At 46.4% G+C, this 6,377-nt stretch overlaps 1 pseudogene; it reads left to right on the forward strand.

The window, feature by feature from the left end:
* Nucleotides 1-319: 319 nt before the first annotated feature.
* Nucleotides 320-6,109, forward strand: LOC101531203 (Y-box-binding protein 1-like; annotated as a pseudogene).
* Nucleotides 6,110-6,377: the final 268 nt, after the last annotated feature.

The following is a 6,377-nucleotide window of genomic DNA, read 5'->3' on the forward strand; positions in this document are numbered from 1 at the left end:
ACTTTACTGACAGATGGACCAACACAGAAGATGGATTAAAGACACAAATGATCCAAACAGGACACTGCATAACATGCAGCTGACAGTTGGGATTGGACACCATGCAGAAAGGCATGGAAATGGTTGGACAGATCATATGGAGATAGAAACTCACAGGCCTTAGTCAATGAAGATTCCCACTGCCCCCAAAGCCACTGAAGTTGTAAAACAGAGCTAGTGGAGATAGACAGTCTAAGTGAGTATGTTTCTGTATTGTTCACCTGATTGTATCTCCTGGAAAAACTGCAGTGGAAATAGTGTGTGGACATCTGTCGGCGATATGCGGACTCCACAGTGCACTTTCTGTCACATCCAGGTGCTAAGGGTTTTTCCCCCTTCATTTTTTGTATCAAATGCTCAAATCAATAAAACATAGTTCTCCAAATCTGAGCTATTTTGATTTGCAGAATAAACTTTTTGGTCTTCTTGATTTCTCAAAAAATACTAGTGAAATCAGAGAAAGCATCTTAAAGGATGATTGTTATCTCATCTATAAGTAAATGATTCTTCACTCACACAACTACACATTCCATAAATGGTGCAAACACAGATTCAGTTCACTTGTTACCAAAGCAAATGTGAGGCACAGCCTCCTGGTGGTGCTGTACGCATTGTGCACAACGCTGCAACAAAGGAGACGTACTGAATACCTGTGATACTGAGCTTTCCATAATGAATTAAAAATCAACACTTGTACATTGCTCGTTAACCCACACAAGCACATACTGAGCGTTTTGAGTGGGTAGAAATGGTGTTTACATGTATCTGTCTTGTTAAAAGTATTGTTCAAGGGCCCAGCGGCGTGGCCTAGCAGCTAAAGTCCTCGCCTTGAACGCCCCGGAATCCCATATGGGTGCCAGTTCTAATCCCGGCAGCTCCACTTCCCATCCAGCTCCCTGCTTGTGGCCTGGAAAAGCAGTTGAGGACAGCCCAATGCATTGGGACCCTGCACCTGCGTGGGAGACCCGGAAGACGTTTCTGGTTCCCGCCTTCGGATTGGCGCGCACCTGCCGTTGCGGCTCACTTGGGGAGTGAATCATCGAACGGAAGATCTTCCTCTCTGTCTCTCCTCCTCTCTGTATATCTGACTTTGTAATAAAATAAATAAATCTTTTCAAAAATATATTGTTCAAAATGTTGATCTCTCATCAAAGTATAGTTTCAAGTTGGAACAAGTAGAAATTGCTTGATGAACCTGGGCATGCACTGAGGATAAGAATGGAGAGGAGATAAGGAGAAGAAAACAACAAGGTCAGGTGCTTCCCAGCTACTTGGTAAACTGTGAGAAGATCGTATAGAGGCAATTAAACATGAGCCCCTGCACCTCCAGCTTGATGAAGCGTCTGGGTTTGTGCAGACACTCGGAAAGGGATGGCTGCCTTGCTTTTGAACATCAGATTGTTTTTAACTCAAAATAATGTTACATGAAAGAGGAAGAGAAGTTCTCCAAATTTTATCATCTCAAAAAAAAAAATGACTTCCTTTGAATGCAACTGCTATTAGGGTTAAGGTGAGGATCAGGGTTTCACCCTGTGCCTGAGAATGATTTTCCAAGAGGAAGAGGGGTATAATGGCACACAGCATAGCTTGGATGATTGAAAACAGAGCCTTCTGACATAAGTGTCCTACAGCATAAATTGACAGTGAAAGGACCAAACTGACCAAAACAATCTTGAAAGCCCAAAGTGAACATCTTTGGAAAGTAAGAAACTGATTGTCTTAAGAATACACAATTAAGGGGCCCAGCACAGTAGCCTAGACATCCTAAAATCCTCACCATGCATGTGTTGGGGGTCCCGTATGGGCACCTATTTGTGTATTGGCAGTCCTGCTTCCTATCCAGTTCCCTGCTTGTGCCCTGGGAAAGGAGTAGAGTACGACCCAAGACTTTTGGGCCTTGCACCCACCCACGTGGGGGACCCAAAAGAAGCTCCTGCCTCTGGCTTTGGATCGACTCAGCTCTGGCCATTGCAGTCAGTTGGGCATTAATCAGCGGATGGAGGAATTTCCTCTCTGTCTCTCCTCCTCTCTGTATATCTGACTTTCCAATAAAAATAAATAAATCTTTTATTTAGAAAAAGAATACACAGGGCCTGGTGTGGTGGCCTAGTGGCTAAAGTCCTCACCTTGAACGCGCCAGGATCCCATATGGGCGCCAGTTCTAATCCCAGTGACCCTGCTTCCCATCCAGCTCCCTGCTTGTTAGCCTGGGGAAGGACGGCCCAAAGCCTTGGGACCCTGCACCTGCGTGGGAGACCCGGAAGAACTCCTGGCTCCTGGCTCCTGGCTTTGGATCAGCAAAGTACCAGCCGTTGTGGTCAATTGGGGTGTGAATCATCGGATGGAAGATCTTTCTCTCTGTCTCTCCTCCTCTCTGCATATCTGACTTTGCAATAAAAACATTAATAAATCTTTAAAAGAAAGAATACACAATTATAAAACCTATAAATATTCAAAAGGTACTAAGGCTCTCCTATATGTGTCCAATTAGTCCTATTAGTAACTACTTATTGTCAATGTTACTGAAATAATAGCATTCACTGGAATAGACACTCAAGTCATGCCAGATGTAAATTTCACACAGATACTCGGTCTCAGCGATATTCTGCTGTAGTATGCTCTACCGTTACAGCTGTTCTGACCTCTAACAGCTCTGTCCAGCAGAACTACTTCAAAAAAAAGTAATAATAAAAGTTTTAAAAGCCTAGTGACTGAAGTTTTCACCTTGCACATGCCAGGATCCCATTGGGGCACCAGTTCGTATCCCAGCTGCCCCATTTCTCTTCCAGCTCCCTGCTTGTGGCCCAGGAAAGCAGTCGAGGATGGCCCAAAGCCTTGGCACACTGCACCTACGTGGGAGACCCAGATGAGGATTCAGGCTACTGGCTTCAGATCATCTCTGCTCCAGCTATGGCAGCCCATGAGGAGTGAATCAGTAGACAGAAGCTCATCTTCTCTGTCTCTCCTTCTTTCTGAATATCTGACTTTCCAATAAAACATAAAATAGAATCTTTAAAAAATAATTTTAAAAAATAGAGTGGGAATAGTCATTGTTTCAGTTTGTTCAAGGACAGAGGGAGTCACGAACCACAGTCTGGGAGTTTTCCCTTCACTTGGAAGACTTGTCTCCTGGAAAACCCACCTGACCCTTATTTTCCCACTCAGTTCTGGTTTGAACAGAGCTACCGCCTTCTCAAAGAACCTGGCTGACTTTCTTCTTTGTCCCTGGAATAAATCCATAGGAATAAATATCTCAGCCTTTTCCTGAGTTTCCTGAGGCCAGAGCTCACAAGTATTTCTGCATGAGAGTACATAGAGCTCAGTAAGGTGGCAGCTTCCAGAACTCTCTGGTGCATCCCAGGGCTAGGGGTGATCTGAGTGTTTAGAGCCAATGTCTGGGCCAGTGTAAGTGCACAGCACAGCCAACTGCAGGTTCAATGGCTCCTTCCCAAAGTAGAGCCCCAGACTGCAACTGATCCTGAAGTATTTCAAAAATCTGGCCTGTACTTTGGCCCCCCAGTGTTTAGGGAAATTGTGTTCTGAGCCTATTGGAATTCCAGGCTCATCATTGCCACTCATCCTTGTTCACTGCTTTCAGAGGAGCTCTCAATGCTGCTGAAACCCCAAGGAAACCTTCAGACCTAGCCCAGAGCGACGCCCAACCTTCACCTGCCACTGTATCCTCCAATAAATGCCCATCTCTGCTGGGGGTTCCTGCTTCCACTCTGCCAGCTCATACCTTGCCTGATTTAATACTTGGCCCCAGACTGGCACTGTTGTTCCTCGGGCAACCCTGTCTTGTTGGATTTTGATACTGTGGCAGGGTATGAGTCCATGAGCAAAGTCAGAGAGGGTCAGTCCATTTGTCCTTTGTGACTTTGCTGATTGAAAGACCAGAGGAAGGGAGTATTCCATGAACTACCAACGTCAGCCATGGAGTCTGCCTCTCAAGCTAGGGCAGTTAAGGAGTGGAAAGGACTGGAGATCTAGTCAAGGCTGAATTCAACAAAGACCAGAGATGAACACATAAATTGCTCCACAGAAATCCATACCAAATAGGTTGCTGGGGTCTATCAAAGGGCTGGAACAAAATAGAAAGCACCACAATGGTGTTGTATTGTTTTCTGGTCAGCTGAGGCTATTCCTTTCAAGTTTAGCTCTCTGCAGTCTGGCCTTGGAGGGCCAATCCGGCAAGGGATCAGATCCAGGCTGGTGTATTAACCCTTTAAACTATTGTGCAACATGGTTGGCAGTTCCATGTCACGTCAGGCTGAGGGTGAGCAAAGAATGCAAGAGAAAAATAATTGAACATAACAAAAGGAGTAGACAGAAAGTTTAGGTTGGAATTACACTTAGAATGTGTTGCTTTTGGTCTGTCTTGTTGAAGAGCGGGTCCAAGGCTCTCAGCCACATTTAGGAGTTGTGTATAGCCACCGAATGCAACTATGTGTGTCAGTGTCCTGAACGGTCAGGCCTACAGGTGGGTCTGGGGAGAGACAGGCAGAGAACACCTCACCTGCTTCAAGCACAGGAAGACTGACACCTTAACACCCTCTATCATCAACACCTCTCCCTCCTCGAAACGAACTCTTCTGGCTTGCTTCCTCAATGCATGGCAAACTCCTAGATGGCAGGGTTGTGGTTTATTATTCACCTCAGCACCCCTGAGTCCTGGCTGGTGTCCTATAAAAATCTGTTTTATATATGGATGAACAATACATCACAACCCAGGGTGGGACAGCATCCATGGTTTCCAGTCCTGCTACAGTGAGGAGGCAGACTACCTGAGCCATCAATAGGCAGAACAAGCCCACCCTAATCCTACATCCAGTGGAGACTACCACAGCCCAAGGTCAAATCCCACTTCCTCCACCTTGCAGCAAAGAAAAGCCACAAATCATCTCCCCTTTAGTGCCTCCCAACAGGTGCCTAGGCCTAATGACTTTCTGGGCAGCTCACGCAGCAAACACCAGGGAGCTTCAAAATATTTTTTGAAAAACAGATTTTAAAATACATTTATCTTGAATTTGATCGGTAGTGGGAGCGGAGAGCAGACCACAGAGAGCCCTGAACAGCCCCACTGCCGCAGCCCTCCTAGTTACCATCACACCCCGGGAGGAGCCGTAGCTGCCGCAGCCGGCCCGTCACCATCACGACAACTGTGAGCAGCGAGGCTGAGACCCATCAGCTGCCCGCGGCCCTCAGCGTGGCCGACGCCAAGCCGGGCACCACGGGCAGCAGCGCAAGGAGCGGGACAAGAAGCTCATTGCAACGAAGCTTTTGGGAACAGTAAAATGGTTCAATGAAAGGAACGGATACAGCTTCATCAACAGGAATGACACCAAGGAAGATGTAAGACTGTGGAGTTTGATGTTGTTGAAGGAGAAGATGGTGCGGAAGCAGCAAATGTTACAGGCCCTGGTGGAGTTCCAGTGCAAGGCTGTAAATATGCAGCAGACCGTAACCATTATAGACGCCATCCACGTCGCAGGGGTCCTCCACGCAGTTACCAGCAGAATTACCAGAATAGAGAGAGTGGGGAAAAGAACGAGGGATAAGAGAGTGCTCCCGAAGGCCAGGCCCAACAACGCCAGCCCTACCGCAGGCGAAGGTTCCCACCTGACTACATGCAGAGACCCTATGGGCGTCGACCACAATATTCCAACCCTCCTGTGCAGGCAGAAGGGATGGGCGGTGCTGACAACCAGGGTGCGGGAGAGCAAGGTAGACCTGTGAGACAGAACATGTACCAAGGTAGGAGACCACGATTCGCAGAGGTCCTCCTCGCCAAAGACAGCCGAGAGAGGACGGCGATGAAGAGGATAAGGAAAATCAAGATGCGACCCAGGGTCAGCAGCCACCTCAACGTCACTACCGCCACTTCAATTACTGACGCAGATGCCCAGATAACCTTAAACCATAAGACGGCAAAGAGACAAAAGAAGCCGATCCACCAGCTGAGAATTTGTCCGCTCCCGAGGCTGAGCAGGGAGGGCTGAGTAATAAACGCCGGCTTAGCATTTCCACCATCATCCAACAAGAAGAAATGAATACGAAATTCCAGCAATAGGAAATGAACAAAAGATTGGAGCTGCCGACCTTAAAGGCTTGCTTTTTTACCCATTGACCAGATAACTAGAACTATCTGCATTATCTAATCAGCATGGGTTTTTATTATTTTTACCTAAAGATGTCTCTTTTTGGTAATGACAAACATGTTTTTTTTAAACAAAACCTGGTTTTTCTCAATACACCTTTAAGGGTTTTTAAATTGTTTCATATCTGGTCAAGTTGAGATTTTTAAGAACTTCATTTTTAATTTGCAATAAAAGCTTACA

Source organism: Ochotona princeps, chromosome 4 (assembly GCF_030435755.1).
Source record: "Ochotona princeps isolate mOchPri1 chromosome 4, mOchPri1.hap1, whole genome shotgun sequence".
NCBI lineage: Eukaryota > Metazoa > Chordata > Mammalia > Lagomorpha > Ochotonidae > Ochotona > Ochotona princeps.